This window comes from Bos taurus, chromosome 10 (assembly GCF_002263795.3).
Source record: "Bos taurus isolate L1 Dominette 01449 registration number 42190680 breed Hereford chromosome 10, ARS-UCD2.0, whole genome shotgun sequence".
Taxonomy (NCBI): domain Eukaryota; kingdom Metazoa; phylum Chordata; class Mammalia; order Artiodactyla; family Bovidae; genus Bos; species Bos taurus.
In genome coordinates this window covers 20,713,617-20,731,267 of record NC_037337.1, presented here as the reverse complement: position 1 = coordinate 20,731,267, position 17,651 = coordinate 20,713,617, and the positions used below count along the sequence as shown (strand labels likewise).

The 17,651-nt window shown below is 46.7% G+C and overlaps 1 long non-coding RNA gene across 3 annotated transcripts in view; it reads left to right on the top strand.

Moving 5' to 3' along the window:
• The first annotated feature begins 75 nt into the window (after positions 1 to 75).
• The window catches only part of LOC104973073 (uncharacterized), a 29,296-nt gene continuing 11,720 nt past the window's right edge, over positions 76 to 17,651 (top strand). Inside the window, exons 1-2 of one of the 3 annotated variants that reach the window (XR_009496149.1) lie at positions 76 to 745; positions 2,289 to 2,496. This is a non-coding gene — a long non-coding RNA (uncharacterized lncRNA). Of the gene's footprint in view, positions 2,497 to 17,651 lie in introns of all 3 variants that reach the window. The other 2 variants (XR_001501122.3, XR_009496148.1) reach the window with 2 other exon arrangements.

Here is a 17,651-nt window from a genome sequence, read left to right as displayed (position 1 = left end):
CCGGAAGAATTCGTAGAGAAGGTGGTATTTTTCATTACAAGGCGTGGCTGGGACCAGGCAAGGAGGCGGGGCCGGGGAGTAGACTGAGGGGACAAGCCAAAGAGGAGAGGAGGTGAAGGAGGGAAGATTTTAGCGTAGAAAAAACCTTTGACCTAAAGCCCGAAGCTACTCTAACCGCCGAATTCTGGATGTCTATTCGGTTAGACGGATCAGTAGTCCAAGAGAATCTGTCCAGCGGTAGAATGGATTTCTTTCTACCCAGCCTATTATTTTACCTTTTCTTCTGCCTGTTCCAGCTCCTTGCTGTTGGCATTTAAACGTCCTCAAGTTCTCTTCTACTTAAAATAATCCTTCTCCTGCACTGTTCTTCCTCTGCTAATGTCTTTATAATCAAACTTCTTTAAAGAGCGCGGTCCGTTTTCTACTTCTACTTCGCATCCGCTGGCTTTGCCTTTATCATTCTCTGCCTCTCTCGCCAAGATCACCAATTTCCAATGTGTCACCAAAACTAATGCCTAGTTTTCGTTTTTCTTGACCTCTGCATCGCTGGACACTTGCTGACTCGTCCCTCCCTTTGGAAATGCTTGTTTCTCAGCCTCAACAAAAGTCTCACTCTCGTTTGGGTCTTTTGCTTATCTTTGTTCAGTCTCTGCTGCTTGTTCTACTTCCATGTCTTAAAATGTTGATATTCCTCGAAGCTGGGTCCTAGGATCTTCATCTCTTCCCGTTCTGCACTTTCTCCCAGGTATGTATCTCGGGGAACTCAGTTACCAATTTTTAAAAATTAAGACTTCCCAAATCACCTGCGAACTATAGGAGAGCCTGAGAGCTACTGAATTCTATAAAAACTTCCCATTAGATATCTCTTTTTGGATATCTAAAACTCTGTTGACTTTCAGTTCAGTTCAGTCCCTCAATTCAATTCAGTCGCTCAGTCGTGTCCAACTCTTTGCAACCCCATGAACCGCAGCACGCCAGGCCTCCCTGTCCATCACCAACTCCCGGAGTCCACCTAAACTCATGTCCATTGAGTTGGTGATGCCATCCAACCATCTCACCCTCTGTCGTCCAGTTCTCCTCCTGCCAATCTTTCCCAGCATCAGGGTCTTTTCCAGTGAGTCAGCTCTTCGCATCAGGTGGCCAAAGTATTGGAGTTTCAGCTTCAACATCAGTCCTTCCAATGAACACCCAGGACTGATCTCCTTTAGGATGGACTGGTTGGATCTCCTTGCAGTCCAAGGGACTCTCAAGAGTCTTCTCTAACACCACACTTCAAAAGCATCAATTCTTCTGTGCTCAGCTGTCTTTATAGTCCAACTCTCACATCCATACATGACCACTGGAAAAACCATAGCCTTAACTAGACGGACCTTTGTTGACAAAGTAATGTCTCTGCTTTTCATGTCCGATTCTTTGCAACCCCATGGACTGCAGCCCTAAGCATCACCAACTCCTGGAGTCGACTCAAACTCATGTCCATTGAGTTGATGATGCCACCCAACCATCTCATCCTCTGTCGTCCCCTTCTCTTGCCCTCAATCTTTCCCAGCCTCAGGGTCTTTTCAGATGAGTTAGCTCTTCGCATCAGGTGGCCAAAGTATTGGAGTTTCAGCTTTAGCATCAGTCCTTCCAATGAACACCCAGGACTGATTTCCTTTAGGATGGACTGGTTGGATCTCCTTGCAGTGCTAGGGACTCTCAAGAATCTTCTCCAATACCACAGTTCAAAAGCATCAATTCTTCAGTGCTTAGCTTTCTTTATAGTCCAACTCTCACATCCATACATGACTACTGGTGAAACCATAGCCTTGACTAGATGGACCTTTAAGTTAACCTTAAGTTAAATAAGCAGGGTGACAATATACAGCCTTGACGTACTCCTTTTCCTATTTGGAACCAGTCTGTTGTTCCATGTCCAGTTCAAACTGTTGCTTCCTGACCGGCATACAGATTTCTCAAGAAGCAGGTCAGGTGGTCTGGTATTCCCATTTCTTGAAGAATTTTCCACAGATTGTTGTGATCCACACAGTCTAAGGCTTTGGCATAGTCAATAAAACAGAAGTACATGTTTTTCTGGAACTCTCTTGCTTTTTCGATGATCCATCGGATGTTGGCAATTTGATCTCTGGTTCCTCTGCTTTTTGTAAAACCAGCTTGAACATCTGGAAGTTCATAGTTCATGTATTGCTGAAGCCTGGCTTGGAGAATTTTGAGCATTACTTTACTAGCGTGTGAGATGAATGCATTTGTGCGTTACTTTGAGCATTCTTTGGCATTGCCTTTCTTAGGGATTGGAATGAAAACTGACTTTTTCCAGTCCTGTGACCACTGCTGAGTTTTCCAAATTTGCTGGCATATTGAGTGCAGCACTTTCACAGCATCATCTTCCAGGATTTGAAATAGCTCAACTGGAATTCCATCACCTCCACTAGCTTTGTTTATATTGATGCTTCCTAAGGCCCACTTGACTTCACATTCCAGGATGTCTGGCTGTAGGTGAGTGATCACACCATCGTGATTATCTGGGTCGTGAAGCTCTTTTTTGTACAGTTCTTCTGTGTATTCTTGCCACCTCTTTTTAATATCTTCTGCTTGTGTTAAGTCCATACCGTTTCTGTCCTTTATTGAGCTCATCTTTGCATGAAATGTTCCCTTGGTATCTCTAATTTTCTTGAAGAGATCTGTTGACTTTACTTACTAAATATCTTCTAGATCCATCTATTTCTATCTGTGCCACCATTACTCATCTTCAAGTTATTAATATTATCCTCTTTGATCTATTTTCTGCAATAGTTTCTTGAATAGATCTCTGTTTTTGCATGTTTTTTTCCTTTCCAAACTGTTCCACACACTGAAAATCTGAATGAGTTTTTAAAAATATGTGGGAGGAACACTGTGTGGCATAAATTTCCGTTACAGAGTTCCTGAATGTGCTGGATAGACTTGAACTCATCTTCACTTTAATGCATTGTTGAGTTAGCTAGAAAATAAATCTCTAGAGACCAAAAACAAAGTGTGTTTTGGGACTGAGGCTACCTTCTGGGTTGCCAGACTATCTTTGTAACCCAAAGGCTTGGTTGCCAGACAGTGCCTGGGAAGGGGCAAGGGTGAGGAGCTATGGGGAGAAGCGGAGGAGTGTTTGGTAGTCAGGTACCTTTAGACCACAGATTCAGGAGAGTGGAGGTCCATCCATAGCCTCATGGAGGTGAGGTGGGAATCTCTTCCAGAGCTTTATGCCCTTTGTAAGAGGAGATTTACATACAGAGTGGGACAGCACTCTGATCCCAGCCACCACTCCTCCCCTGGGAGGCTGATAGAGAGCAGGCTCTTAATGCCTTAAAGATGTTTTTGTTTGGGGTTCTGGGGATTGGTGGGTCAGCTTCTCCTTCCTCTTCAGCCTGTGCTTTGACAACTGATGTAGTTAGATTAAACGGTTCGCAGATCTCACAGTCCGTCTGACGCATTGGCAGTTAAAACGTTCAAATCTGAGCCAGATAACAAGACATGAGAAATTTCCATCTGCACATCTGGGTGGAAGGGCAGGTGCAGCTGGTGCCCTTCAGGAAGACAGGGGTCCCTCCTGAGTCTGTTGTAATCATAAGGACTTCATTCATTGAAATGAAACTGTTTCCCTTATAGTTGCTTCCTGAAACAGCAAAAGGAGCTGAGCACAGTCCCTCTGGGTGGTCAGGCCATCACTGTGGGGCAGGACAGGAAGCCAGGACTCAGGGAGGTGTCCTTCCTTTAGCAGGGACTAAAGGGATGGGGTGTTTGCTGGTGACTCTGCACCTTCCCCCGTGCAAGCTCTAATGTGTGTGAATGCCCTCTTCATTTTGTTTGGGCAACTTCTCTCAGGCTCTGGGATGTGACTTGTTAAATTCTATTCACATCATCACTTTTTTTTTTTTAATCTGCACTTTCTCTCAGGCTCTTGGATGTGACTTGCTAAATGCTGTTCACACCATCATTTCAGGTAGTTTCTGATTAAAATATGATAGAACCAATCAACCAAAATCCTTACATGGAGACCCAACAGATAGAGGACCCTAGAACCCCTCTGGTCTACCTTTTTAACACAGTCTCAGACCCCAGAGTTTGTGGTGATAGAAACAATGTCCTCTGAGCCTTAACCTCTGTGCAGATGCCAACTCTTCTCCCAGGGCCATACCTCCTCTTCTCTTCCCTCCATGAAGATTTCTAGATGCCACCCTCTCCAGCTAGACCACTATCCAGACATCCGTTCCCAGTGGGGCCTTACTCTGGAGTTGATACTTTCTCACCTCTGGCATCAGCCCCATGTCTTTCTGCTCTTGCTCTGGATCTACCATGAAGACCAAGTGCCCTTGAGATCTGTCTTTTTCTTTCCAGATGCTCCTGTGTGTTTGAGTACTGGAGTGTGTGTGTGTGTGTGTGTGTGTGTGTGTGTGTGTGTGTGTGTGAGGGATTGACCTTTGGTCAGGCTGAAGGGAAATGTTTAGCATGAGTAGCTCTTGTTGCACCACCAGAGGTCTCAGTAACCCAGAAATTACACTTCCTAGCCATTCAAACGGAGAAGGCAATGGCACCCCACTCCAGTACTCCTGCCTGGAAAATCCCATGGACGGAGGAGCCTGGTAGGCTGAAGTCCATGGGGTCGCTAAGAGTTGGACATAACTGAGTGACTTCACTTTCACTTTCCACTTTCATGCATTGGAGAAGGAAATGGCAACCCACTCCAGTGTTCTTGCCTGGAGAATCCCAGGGACGGGGGAGCCTGGTGGGCCGCCGTCTATGGGGTCGCATAGAGTCGGACACGACTGAAGCGACTTAGCAGCAGTAGCAGCAGCAGCCATTCAAAGGAAGGGCTATGTTGTGATCTGAGCGCAGGTTGGAAAAGAATTTCCAGACACGAGGAAGAATGAGAAACGAATAGAGTTTATCAGAGTGGGACAGGACATTTGAAGAGCGCTCCCGGTCAAGGGAGAACTGAGCCTTTTAAGGGTTAATAGCAAATTTTTATAGCCTCAAAACAGAAAATTCCTGCTCCATTGGTGGCATTAGGTCATTGGTTAGGGTGCTATAGGGTGCATATTTTTATCTACTATGGAGTCAGGTAGCTGGCCGGTTAAGATTAGGGGCAACTCATGCTATGGGGCTTGGTCAGTTCTGGAAATGACCTTGGTATAGAGCTCCACATCTGTGACCTTGGTAGAGGGCTCCACAGGCTACAGGCTGCAGATTGTTTCCAGGGTTCTGGCTCTGGGCTGTGAAACGGCCATCAGGAGACTTTTCCTGGTTTTGTTTCTCCCTGACCGATAGTACAGCCAATAGACAAAAGGCAGAAAAAGCCAAGCCAGGTGAGAGAGATGGTCCTCCTATTTCATTGCTGGATCATGAATCTTTTTATTTCTCTTGTGATTTACTAAATTTTGCTGGATGAAACACAAGCTGAAATCACGATTGCTGGGAGAAATATCAATAACCTCAGATATGCAGATGACACCACCCTTATGGCAAAGCAAAGAAGAACTAAAGAACCTCTTGATGAAGTGAAAGAGGAGAGTGAAAAAGTTGGCTTAAAGCTTAACATTCAGAAAACTAGGATCATGGCATCTGGTCCCATCACTTTCATGGCAAATAGATGGGGAAACAATGAAAACAGTGTCAGACTTTATTTTGGGGGGCTCCAAAGTCACTGCAGAAGGTGACTGCAGCCATGAAATTAAAAGATGCTTGCTCCTTGGAAGGAAAGTTATGACCAACCTAGACAGCATATTAAAAAGCAGAGACATTACTTTGCCAACAAAGGTCTGTCTAGTCAAGGCTATGGTTTTTCCAGGATGTGAGAGTTGGACTATAAGGAAAGCTGAGTGCTGAAGAACTGATGTTTTTGAACTGTGGTGTTGGAGAAGACTCTTGAGAGTCCCTTGGACTGCAAGGAGATCCAACCAGTCCATCCTAAAGGAAATCAGTCCTGGGTGTTCATTGGAAGGACTGATGCTAAAGCTGAAACTCCAATACTTTGGCCACCTGATGTGAACAACTAACTCATTTGAAAAGACCCTGATGCTGGGAAAGATTGAAGGCGGGAGAAGGGGACGATGAAGGATGAGATGGTTGGATGGCCTCACCAACTCAATGGACATGAGTTTGAGTAAGCTCCGGGAATTGGTGATGGACAAGGAAGCCTGGAGTGCTGCAGTCCATGGGGTCACAGAGTCGGACACTACTGAGTGACTGAACTGAACTGAACTGCTACATCATAGTGCCCAGCACACGTCATTCACCCATAAACATTATGTTTATAAGAAGAATAGTACTTTCAGCATTATTCAGTCTCTAAGTGCTTGGCACCACATAAGCAAAAGAAAGTGGAAATCCATTCTATTTAATTATTATTATCGGAGAAGGCAATGGCGACCCACTCCAGTACTCTTGCCTGGAAAATCCCATGGACAGGGGAGCCTGGTGGGCTGCAGTCCATGGGGTCGAGAAGAGTCCGACACGACTGAGCGACTTCACTTTCACTTTTCACTTTCATGCATTGGAGAAGGAAATGGCAACCCACTCCAGTGTTCTTGCCTGGAGAATCCCAGGGACGGAGGAGCCTGGTGGGCTGCCGTCTATGGGGTCGCACAAAGTCGGACACGACTGAAGCGACTTAACAGCAGTAGCAAAGCACTTAAAACAAAGCTTGACCACCATTGTTGTTGTTCAGTCACCCAGTCGTGTCTGACTCTTTGCGACCCCATGGATTTCAGCACACCAGGCCTCTCTGTCCCTCACCATCTCCCAGAGTTTGCCCAACTTCATGTCCGTTGCATTGGTGATGCCATCCAGCCATCTCATCCTCTGATGCCCCCTTCGTCTTCTGCCCTCAATCTTTCGCAGCATCAGGGACTTTTCCAGTGAGTTAGCTGTTCGTATAAGATGACCAAAATACTTAAGTTTCAGCTTCAGCATCAGTCCTTCCAAGGGGAGTATTCAGGGTTGATTTCCCTTAAGATTGACTGGTTTGATCTCCTTGCTGGCCAATGGACTCTGAGGCGTCTTCTCCAGCACCACAGTTCCTTCATGGGTCCTACTGCCCCCCATGGTCCTAAATAAATAATCTTCGGGGCGATGGTCCTTAATTCTAGGCATCCCAAACCCCAGCAAAAACCCACCCCCTCGCCCTGGCAGCCCCACCCCTGCGGCCAGAGCCGCGCCTGCGCATTGCATGGCAGGTGTTCCGCGAGCTCAGCTACCAGCCGAGGAGCGCGCGCTTGAGCCCAGCCGGCCCGCTAGCTGTGTGCTTGGTCGCGTGCCATGCTCTCGCTGGGCACCACGGCCTCGTCCTCTCCCTCCGCCACTCTAGTCCGCACACCCCGGCAGGCAGCCCACTTTCTGTATTTAAAGATGCAGCATTCACGCCTCCCTCCGCAGGCGGCCTTTCATTGGTGTCCGGGCCAGAGTTGCCCGGCCACCCAGGAAAGGAACATGGCGAAGCGGGAGCAAGTCCTGAGCCTCGGAGCGGAGCCGCAGCAAGAGCTCAAATCCTGAGGAAACGCCCCGCCTCTCCGCCCGGGCTGCGGGGTGGGTCACGAATTAAAAACGGAGGTTTGAAACCCTCTGTGGCAAATGAACAGCATAAGAGCGCTTATCTGATATACCGGGACAAAATTCCAGAGTAAAGGACATGGATAGGCATATAGGAGTGTAGTGGCCCTGTATGTGAGGAAGGCGTAGATGATCTTGAAGTGAAAACTTACTAAATGTTTGGGAGGAAATAACATTCTCATGTGATTCTCAAAATCACACTTGCTTGTAATGTCTGCTGATTGTGTGACACAATATAGTCTTAGAAGTTTCTTTAGAAGACATATTGCCAGATGAATAAAACTTTATGTATTCATTGGCTTGCTAGAACTATTTGGCATCCTTTTTAGGAACTCTGGAATGAGTGGGTGAGGTAGTGAGGGGCAAAGTATACTTTTATGATTCAGGATGGATGGAAGAGGGAAATGGGAATGTGAAAAAGCGGACCACTCTCTATTGTGGGCCCCCTAACCAGACCGGAGAGTGCAAAGTGAGATAAGAGAAGCTGTTAATTTAATACAGACTGGACTATTTGAGGAAACAAAGGATGGAAAATGCCTTTTTAGGGTGGAAATTAGAGGTGATGTTTTTACACAAGATTTTAGGTTTTAGAAATAGACTGCAATATAAACCATACCAGGTAATGGTGTTTACACTCAGTTAAGTCGGAGAAGGGAGGTAACTGAGATACCATAGGAAGATTTGTTAGTGAAAAGTTGAAAGATACAATATCAAAAGGCAACAACCCATAAGAACCCTACAAATTAAGACATAAATTTCTGGGTTACTGTTTTCAGGTACTTAAATTTTCCTTGGTGATTAACCAGCCTAGTCAAAAAGGCTGCTATAGGTAAAAATACCCCTTTTAAAAATATGGTGAAATTGGCTGGTTGGGGAAAAAGAGAAGTCACTGAAGAGTAAGAATTAGATGGTAACTAGAAATAAGGCAACCAAAAAACTTGAACTCAAAACCGACTTAACAAAAAACCCTCCTAAACCTTTAATTACAGTCTAACACTGCCATAACTCAATGTGAACACATCCATGTTACCACCACCCCAGTCAGGACAAGCACATCCACACCAACCCCCCTACCCCGCTGCAGGAGGTCCCGTATTCTCCAGCCTCGGCCACGGTCTTGAATCCTGCCTCATTGATCTTCACCAAAGGTAGCTGTCTATTTTGACTTTTAATACCATAGATTAGTTTTGTTAGTTTCTGAGTTTTATAGAGATGGACTGACAATAGGTCTTCTTTTAAATCTGCCTCTTTTCCTCCCAACATTATGTTTTTGAGATTCGTCCAGGTTATTGTACATACCAGTGGTTAATTTTTATTGATAGTATCTCATGTGATATTCAGTTCAGTTCAGTTCAGTCGCTCAGTCATGTCCGACTCTTTGCAACCCCATGAATCGCAGCACACCAGGCCTCCTTGTCCATCACCAACTCCCGGAGTTCACCCAAACTCATGTCCATCAAGTCGGTGATGCCATCCAGCCATCTCATCCTCTGTCATCCCCTTCTCCTCCTGCCCCCAATCCCTCGCAGCATCAGAGTCTTTTCCAATGAGTCAACTCTTCGCATGAAGTGGCCAAAGTACTGGAATTTCAGCTTTAGCATCATTCCTTCCAAAGAACACCCAGGGCTGATCTCCTTTAGAATGGACTGGTTGGATCTCCTTGCAGTCCAAGGGACTCTCAAGAGTCTTCTCCAACACCACAGTTCAAAAGCATCAATCCTTCGGCGCAACTCTCACATCCATACATGACCACTGGGAAAACCATAGCTTTGACTAGACAGACCTTTGTGGGCAAAGTAATGTCTCTGCTTTTCAATGTGCTATCTAGGTTCGTCATAACTTTCCTTTCAAGGAGTGAGTGTTTTTTAATATCATGGCTGCAATCACCATCTGCAGTGATTTTGGAGCCCAAAAAATAAAGTCTGACGCTGTTTCCACTGTTTCCCCATCTATTTGCCATGAAGTGATGGGACCAGATGCCATGATCTTAGTTTTCTGAATGTTGAGCTTTAAGCCAACTTTTTCACTCTCCTCTTTCACTTTCAACAAGAGGCTTTTTTGTTCCTCTTCACTTTCTGCCATAAGGGTGGTGTCATCTGCATGTCTGAGGTTATTGGTATTTCTCCCGGCAATCTTGATTCCAGCTTGTGCTTCTTTCAGCCCAGAGTTTCTCAGGATGTACTCTGCATATAAGTTAAATAAGCAGGGTGACAATATACAGCCTTGACGTACTCCTTTCCCTATTTGGAACCAATCTGTTGTTCCATGTCCAGTTCTAACTGTTGCTTCCTGACCTGCATACAGGTTTCTCAAGAGGCAGGTCAGGTGGTCTGGTATTCCCATCTCTTTCAGAATTTTTCACAGTTTATTGTGATGCACACAGTCAAAGGCTTTGGCATAGTCAGTAAAGCAGAAATAGATGTTTTTCTTGAACTCTCTTGCTTTTTCGATGATCCAGAGGATGTTGGCAATTTGATCTCTGGTTCCTTTGCCTTTTCTAAAAAGACCATTCCACAATTGTATTTTTTCCTCCTACTGTGGATGGACTTTTGGGCTGCTTCCAAATACGCTGTTGTTTTGAGCGTGCTTGTTTATGCTTTATGATGCAGATATTTCTTTAGGGCACATTCCTAGGAGTGAAATTGTTAGGTGAGGGGATATGCAAGTTTTCAGTTTCCGGACTGAGGCTGTCAAAGTGGTTGACTCAGTTTACACTCCTTTCATCACTAGAAGAGTTCCTGTGGCTCTCCTTGCCTAGACTTGTATTATCAGTCTTTCTAAGCCATTCTGGTGATTGTGTAGTGGTAGCGATTGTAGTTTTAACTTGTATTTTCCTGATTACTGATAAGATTGGGTGCCTTTCACATGCTCAGTGGCCTTTTGGATATCTGATTTGTGAACGTCCTGTTCCAAGTCTCTTGTCAGTGTTTCTTTAGGGTTGTTTGATTTTTTCTTATTTATTGATGGGCATTATCTATAAATTCTGCACATGAGCCCTTTGTTGACATATGTGGTGTATAGATCTTCCTCCGTGGGGTAGCTTGCCTGTTTACTCTCTTAAAGGTCTCTCTTGATGAGTGGAAGTCTTTCTTATAATCTGATTTATCAAATCATTTTCCCTTTAAGACAGTAGTTCTCAACTGGCAGTGAGTTTCAGGTAAAATACAGGGCCCCTAGTTAAATCTGAATATTAGATAAGTAGTGAAAAAATTTATTGCCTAGGAAATTTTTGGGACACACACTATTTTTGTTGTTGTTGTTGGAGCTGAGATTCAGTTTTACCTGGGTGTTCTGTCTCCCTCCCCAAATGGCAGCAGTTCCCTCCAGGAACCATTTGGCAATGTCTTGGAGACATTTTTGGTTGTCTTGACTGGGGCTGTGATGGTGGTGCTTTTGGCATCAATAAGTAGAGACCAGGGATGCTGTGAAACATCCTATAATGCACAGGACATTCCCTACAACAAAAACTTATCCCATTCCAAATGTCAGTAGTGCATGGTTGGGAAACTTGCTTTAAGTTTAGTGATTTTTGTGTGCCTTGAAGAAATCTTTCTAAACCCCAGGGTAATAGAGATACTCCTGTCATGTTGTCTAAAAGTTTTATTATTTTACCTTTAATGTGTGGAACACCTGGTATTGATTTTTGTGTGTGTGTGAGATGAGGGTCAAATTTCATTTTTCTCAATAGATAGTCACTTGGCCCAGCAATATGCACCGAAATGAGTGTCCTTTCCCACTGTCCTGCACTTCCTCCTTTGCCTAAACCAAATATCCATGAATAAATGTGTCTTTTTTGCTGGACTCTGTTTCATTGCTCTGATTCTCTGCATCGACATCATATTGTACTAATTACAGTAGATTTAATAAATCTTGATTTCGAGGGATATCTTAGATTGGGTTTTCCAAGAAACAGACAGTGATACAAAGATTTGAGCACAAGTAATTTATTTATGATGCGATTCCTGGAAGGGATGTGGCTTTAGGACTGTCAACCAAAAACATGAGAGACGGAAACAGGCCAAAGGACTTAATGGAAGTTTCTCTTAGGAACTGGGCGCAGACAGGAAAAAGCTCTATTCTCCACTCAGCTCCTCAGATCCACCCTCCACCTTGCTCTGGGACCCATTTTTTGCCCTGCTTCTAAAGTCCTCCTTGGCCTTTGGTTTTCAGTTTGGATTGGCAAGTGGGGGCACTGACAGGAACTGGGGGGCAAGGGAAGAGTGAGATGGTGGAATTTTCCACTCAGCCTCTTTGTGCCAGACCACCTGTTGTGAATCCTTCTTCTACCAGAGCCCACGGCTCCTGTGCTGCAGCCACAGCTGGAGCTAGTGGAGGCAGAGCTTCAGCTTTCCTTCTGAAGTCCAGGAACCACCCCTCCCCCAAGTGCCCTCATGCCCAAGGGTGGTGGTGGCTTCTCACTCTTGCCAACTCTAGGGTGTGTCGCCACCTACTATTGCTTTCCTGTAACTCTGCTCCCTTTGCAAGTAGAGCCTCCATTAAACTTGTCCTAAATTATTCTGTGCAACTGTGCTGTTGAACAGACACACCTGACAGATACACCCTCTGAGGATAAAGGCACAAAGAACAGGTTGATGTGGTTGTTCCACAGTCCAGAGGTGGAGTTCGTGATGGAAACATTCATTTGGTGTGGTGTGCTTTTCAGAGCCAGTAGCCCCAGCAAAAATAAGCTCATGTGTGAGATGAAAATCAGAGAAGATTTTCATCGGGAAAACCATTATGAAAACTAGCAAAGATCTTATCGTCCTGTCTACCCTTGCTAATGGCACAGTTATTGATGAGAAAAATGAACCTGAAATGAACCCGAACTCCTCTTCTGGGGAGCCGTGGTTTTGAATAGCCCTAAAGCCATGTAACAGAAACAAATTCCCCAAACTACAGAAACTTCCAAATAAACTGAAAGCACTGTAAAGGTTGAATAAGGACAGAAGCTGTCCATCATTTAATAAAAGACATATACTTAGTAATTAATAGCTCCAGCTGCAAACCATGTAAGCTGGCCAGAGATCCATTGGCCTGGTGGACTGAGATGAGATGTTCAATCACGTGAGAAGAGGAAAAGTCCAGGGTCTTCCCAGGAAAAACAAACCCTGCCTTAGAACCCCCATACTAACACACATTTCCCCCACCCTTACTACATACACGGTGCTGGATCTTGGCACATAGTCAGAAACAAGCAGTTTTTTAAAAAGTTTTATTTATTTTGTGGCTGTGCCTCATAGCCTGCAGTATCTTAGTTCCCTGACCAGGGATCAAACCGGTGGCCCTTGAGGTAGACGTACAGGGTCTTAACCACTGGACCGCCAGGAAGTTCCTAGCCTCCTGACTTCTGTCCCTGCCTTTTTGGTAGAACCCAGAGTAACTGGCTGCTCTGGACTCTGATTGTTAGGGTTTGTCCTGGGTAGGTCCTGGGTTGTTCTTTTCCATGACATGGGGAAATCCTCTTTTATCTGAGCTAATTCTACTCTAGATGTAACATTTTCCCTCCTCTTATCAAACCCCAGCATCTGATATCCGGAGCAATGGCTTTTTCTGCATCTCTGAATCAAATCTACACTGGTTGATCTTGTTTTTTCTGGGTAAACTAGTTGATCAGTGTGCCATTAACAGCTTTTTCCACACTCTCTGTCCAAGAAGAGCTTATTTTTTCTGGACTCACGGCCCTGCAGAGCAGCCCTGGAAGAGGCCAGAGAGCCGGCCCATGATCCTCACGGAACAGTTCTTGGATGGCGCTTCCCTGGGCAGGGGATGTGGCCTTGGATGAGAGCAGCTCCTGGGGAGGGACTGTGAGCCCCCAACAGGCCACGCTCACCCTGACCCTGCAGGGCTCCTCAGCTGTGCAAGGCACACCTCTCTGAGCCTTCTTCCTAGGGTCACCAGGCCTGGTACTTGGACAACTTTGTAATATCCTGAGCTTCCTCGTCTATTTGGGGAGCTCCATGGTGTGTCCACATCTCTCTCTGAGCAAGAAATGGAGGCTTTTGGTCTCAGTTTCTAGAACTGTCACTACGTACTATACATGACTGTTGACTTTAATTCTAGGAGGAGCATTAGCTGTTATCCCCATTTTATGGATGAGCAAAGTGATATTCAGAAAGGTGAAATGAATGCTCAAGGTCAGGGTCAGGATGTACCCTAGGTCTGCCTGGTTCCTTCACTGCCCTGTGACTTTGCCTCTCGCTGTCAGGCGAGTGTATGCTCCTCAGTTCTTTGTCTCGTCACAACAGAGATTTGGAGTGATGGACATTAAAGCCCCCTCAGCGTGTCACAGCTCTTGGGTCTTGGACAGACCGTATTATAGCTCTCAGGTCTCGAACGGACCATGTTATAGCTCTTAGACAAATCAGTGTTACAGCTCAGTGTTACAGCTCTATTTTGCTTAGAAGATAGCAGGAAAATCCATGTTCAAGACATGAGGGCACGTCGATCCAAAGACGCGAAGAGAAGAGCGCCCCAATGCACGGGGGACGGGGAGAGAGAGCTAGCTTTGGCTCCTCTTTTTATATGTTTTTCTCTCCCTGGGCCTATCCTATGTAAATCGGGCCAGCCAGGAGTGTTGTTTGTTTTACCTGAGGTCCTCACTCCGGTCCTCGGACCTTCCTTTGTTCTGTTTTCGCAGGCTTTTCCCTTCCTTGTCTTTTAGCCACCACCATTTTGGACTCCTTTTCCCTAGTCTACCTACCTAACATCACCATCCACCGTTTTCTTATTAGCTGTGTCACCTTGAGCAGGTCGCTTAACCTCTTTTGGCCTCAGTGTTTTGAAAACGAATTCTAGTCTCCGCTGTGACTCCCTCCGAGGGTTGTTTTTGTCTGACTTTCAAGGAGACAAGGCATAGTAGACCTTGTGCCTGGGCCTGTGACCCTGCTTCTCTGACTCCCTGGGCCCAGCCAGCTTGCCCCCACCCCGTGCTCCCCCTCATCCAGGCCCCTGGTAGCTCTCGGCCCCTGATCCAGAAGAGGAGGAGGAATGAGGAGGGGTGGGGTGGGGGAAGATCTCATCTCTGGCTGCTTGTGGTTTTCAAGATTGACTTGTCACCTTTGTAGTTTCTCTTAATGCTGGGAATTATGCAGGACTGCTGTGAATGATCATATGGTGTATGTGCTGGGGCTCTGCCAAGGAAGAAGTGGGGGTTTGAAATCCAGCCCACGCTGGCACCTCTTGCTTGGCTCAAAGGCACCATCTGCCAAGAGGATGCATCTGCCCAGAGGGGACAGCCTTTTAAAACTCTTACAAAGGCTACACAGAAGTTCGCCGTGGGCTTGGAATGTGTTGGCTTTGCAGGAGCCCAGGGCTTGCAGCTCAGCCCTCAGACCCTGGAATCCAGATGGAGAAGGGGAGTAAAAAGTAAACCCCAGATGCAGGGGGTTTACAGGTGCAGTTCCAGAAGCCACTGGGATCCCTCCCTGGGAACTGCCCAGCCTCCCAGACACATGCAGAGGGGTTCTCAAAGCCTTCAGCTCACTGCTCTCTGCAGACCTGTGCATGGAGGGCCCCATTCCAGACTGAACTCCCTAGAGCAACCACAGTCAGTCACAGTCTATGTTTTTGCTCGCTCCAGAGAAGTTACTTCCTTATTCATCTCTCCCTTCCCAGTCCTTTCTGTATGGGCTCCAGATTAACATGCCTCAAACCCAGACTTCACTACATTCCTTCCTTCCCTGGCTCAGAAACATGTCGAGCATTCATTGCACATGATCACACACACACACACACACAGCTGCTTTCTCTCAGCGCACATGATCACACACACACACACACACACACACACACTGTCCTAATTTTAATTTCCCTTCAACCTACCACTTCCTGTCCCCAGGTCTCACCTTCAGACCTTTGCCTCCTGCATCTGTATCCTCACCCACTCTTTTTCACTCTCTAAATAGCAACTTCCGCTATGGGCGATACAGAGCCCCCTCATCCCGGGCAGAGGACCACTGATTTCAGGGGGTGCTGTAGGCCAGGTAAAGCAGCTCTGGGGTGCAGCTCGGTGCCTCAAGTGTCTTGAGGACTGGATGTGAAGCAGGTGCTCTGTGGGGCCTGCACCAGACGGCAGCTTCCTGTGTGATGGGGGCTCCCCGGGCGGGACTCTGGGGCCTGAGGGTGCTAGCAGCCTTGGTTAGGGAGCAACGGGAGGAAATAAACTACAAGAGGCAGACTTTTCCCCTTCTCTGTTGACACCTGGTTCCTCCTGAACTTTTCTCAAACTTTGAGCTAACCATGCAGTTTTTCTTATGGAAATGTTTTTCTTAAGTTATGTTAACGAAACGATGTATTTGCTTTGGAATCTGCCTTCAAATCGGTTCCACCTAAGGCTAACTTTTTTACTTTCCTCAAACATTGGTTTGATAATGGCTCAACAAACCAGTATTCATGTCAATTGTTGTATGGCCCGGGATAACACACGTGGTGCCGTTCTATCTCAAAAGTGCAAGGGAGAGGGGCCTGGTGAGACTCCCGCAGCCTTGAGGTGTCCCTCTTATCTGATTAGCAGCTCGCTAACAGACATAAACGGAAAACAGCCTTGCTAAAAACTAGCAAGTGGGCATTCTTTTTGCCCTCTTTTGATGTCTATGTCAGAAGCTTTCTCTATCTCTATATCATACTTTAATAAAACTTTGCTACACAAAAAGCTTCGAGTAGTCAAGCCTCATCTCTGGCCCCGGATCGAAATCCTCTCCTCTGGAGGTCATGAATCCCGGCGTAGCACATGGCTCACAACTGCAACCTTTCAGGCCCTGCTAGCTGTGAGTGGGCTCCAGGTCTCCCAGAGGCACCCAGGACCCCCTGTATGGGAGGATCAAAGGTGGAGAACTTGCAGTTCCCGGGGCCCCTTGGCCTCTGCTGTGGTAGGATCCCCAGGAGACCCCAGCCTGTAAGCCAGATGGCACACTTCTAGAGCCCAGAAGGTGACAGGGGCCAGTGACTAAACATGCTGCCCCCACATATGCTCCACTTACTGGCCATGTGTGGCTACTGAGCACTTGAAATGTGGCTCATCCCAGTTAAGATGTGCTGAAAGTGTACTATACTAGTCCCTAATAATATTATGGATATATTGGGTTAGATAAATCTTTTCACTTTTTTTTTTTTTACAGTTTTAATGTGGCTGTGAAAATATTAGAAAATACACTTGTGTGTCACATTGTATTTCTGCTGGTCTGGGTGTAGAAAACATAGGAGAGGGCCTTGGATGGCTGTTCACACTGTGAAGCAGGTGATGTTTAGGGTACAGGTTAGAGGAAACAGGCAACACATGGAGCCTAGACCATCGCAGCTGCCAGGTGCTGGTCCCAGTGCTGCTCTGGGGCAGGAGGGCATGGCTGGTGCAGCTGCTTCCTGCTCTGGGTGCATCTCAGAGCCGAGCCTCTGCTGGTGGGAATGGCAGCATCCTGGGTGTCTGAGTGCGTGGTGTGTGCAGACGAAGATCTGTGAGTCTGGGGAGGAAGCAGACAGATCCTTTCCAGGAGGCTCTTGTTACCATTCTGAGAGGTGACTCATCCAGACCCTGCTTCCCTTGGGCCACCATGCGTAAATGACCACCACTCACAGCAAATCACTCTGAACCACAGTGTGTGGGGGGACTAGGGGTGGGGAGGAAAGGATTCCCAGCCAAGTACTGGGTGTGAAGGAGGCCGTGGTCTCAGTGCATCCACCCACGGGGCTCTGGAGCTGTCAAGAGATGCTTTCAGGGGGACCCTGATGGCTCTTTTGTCCTAAGCTAGTTGCCAGTTCCCAGCAAATCTGCAGCCAGAGTGAAAGGCTCAGGACCTCTGAGAACCAACACCAACACCAGATTCCTTCCCCCACCCTCTTCCAGTCCCCCAGAGTGTCTCTGGCCCAGAAGGCTAGGATTCTTCCCCTGCCATCCCTCCACCCCAGCCAGAGCACAGGGATTGCAGAGTGACTCCATGGGCAGGCAAGGTGCCTTTTCCCTGGGGCAGCCTGGCCTTCCAGTGGAGGCCTGGTTTGTGGAGGAGGTGCACCCTCTGCAGGACTAACCTGCAGGCGCAGGTTCCACAGCAAGGAGGTGGTGGCTGGTTCTAGAGCCCATA